This window comes from Microtus ochrogaster, linkage group LG4 (assembly GCF_000317375.1).
Source record: "Microtus ochrogaster isolate Prairie Vole_2 linkage group LG4, MicOch1.0, whole genome shotgun sequence".
Taxonomy (NCBI): Eukaryota; Metazoa; Chordata; class Mammalia; order Rodentia; family Cricetidae; genus Microtus; species Microtus ochrogaster.
In genome coordinates, this window is record NC_022030.1 from 53021383 (window position 1) to 53023053 (window position 1671).

Consider the following 1671-nt stretch of genomic DNA (forward strand, 5'->3'; position numbering starts at 1 on the left):
AAACATTAAGTTATAGGCTGTGGGAAGAGAAGGCAGCTCCCATTTGTAGTGATTCCATGACTGAGGATGGCAGAAGGTTAGATCAAGCCTCTTCTCTCAGTATACAAAGAATTACTTTGATATTAAATTGCATTGTAAACAAAAGAGACTAAAAAGCAAACACTTCTCTATGTTGGGGTGGATGTGGAGAAAGAATGAGTCCTTGAAGCAGAACGAAGACAGCCGGGGAAGGCTCTGCAGTGGTCCTGCTGGTCAGTGCGACTGCTCCATCTTTAGTTTAGGCGACCGGAGGAGGTCTGCCTCTTCTCCTTCTTCCCCTTTGTGTTTGCCTGGAAATTTCACCAACTCTCCACTCAACCATCCCGCGTTTCCTCCAAGTTTCTCTGCCACTCCCTTTCTCCCTTGGCTTTTTCTTGAGCTTAGATCTCCTCTCCTCCTTGTCTGTTTCCTTTCGTGCATTTCTTAAGCTTCTCTCTCTTTCCTTTTCATTTCTAGCTCAGTGAACAGTTTCGTGGTCTGTAGATTGCCTGCAGGAACAGCGCGGGATCAGCTTTCTCTATATTGGTAGGATTTCCTTCCTTCTTTAGTCGGCTTTTTTTTTTTTTTTTTTTTTTTGCTCTTAACAATGTGTTCCACATATTCTTTTCCTGCCTCAATCACATCCAGGGCCCTCTTCTTTTGTTCCTGATCCAGGAGCAACTCGCAAGCTTTGTCCACAGCCTCCAAAGCCTTCTGGGCTCTCTCAGCATCATCTTCATTTTTGCCGGGATGCAGCTACTGAAGCCTCCTTTTTATTTCTTCATCTGTCACCTCAGGACCTATCTGAAAAATCACAAATGACTTCAGATTAAAGCAAGCAGAATCAAAATGAGTCAATCATTCAATCTGATTTTGGGGCTTTAGACCTGAGTCTGTCTTCTCTATTTGTTTTATCCCTCTGTGGTCAGAAGGTCATAAATTCTTCCTCCTTGCTGCCTCCACTGCTGTCCAAAGCCTTACTCTTTCCTGAAGCCACCATTTCCCTGGCCAGCTACCATGTGACCTCAGGGCTGGTATTCTTAAAAACTGCTTCTCACATGGTGGCAAATTTGTGGCCGCAGTTAAATACCTCTGACATTATTGGTAATTCTGATATTCTGTGCATCTCTTTCCTCAGTTTCTAAATTCTGCTGGTAGGGACCACAGTCATTACTTGTTAACTTTGCACCCCACGTTTCCCAATTAATGCTATTAAATAATTTTCTTTTGGGGGGGCACAGGTTATTTCCATGTAGCTCTGACTGGCCTGGAGCTCAGACTCTCGGAGATCCACCTGCCTCCCGAGTTTTGGGATTAAAGGCTTGTCCCACTATGCCCAGCTACTCCTTAAAGTTAAAGTTTGACTACTTCAAAAATACAGTGAATAAGATTCTATAACATCACCTGTGGGTGCTGGGGCGACACCTCAGTAAAGTACTTACTTTCCTAGCATGTGTGAAAACTGTAGTTCAATCCCTCAGTTCAACCCCACATTGAAAAAAGTCAAGTGTGAGCATGTGCTTGGTATGGAAGCACTGGGGAGGTGGAGAGAGGTGGGCCCCTAGGGCTCACTAACCAATTTAGCCTACTTGACAAACTTAAGCCAGTAGGAGGCGCTATTCCAAGAAATATGATGGATGGTACCTGAAGAAT

At 44.3% G+C, this 1671-nt stretch overlaps 1 pseudogene; it reads right to left on the reverse strand.

Annotated features, from left to right (window-relative positions):
- Positions 1 to 252: 252 nt before the first annotated feature.
- LOC101982137 lies at positions 253 to 1018 on the reverse strand (annotated as a pseudogene).
- Between the last annotated feature and the right edge of the window lie 653 nt (positions 1019 to 1671).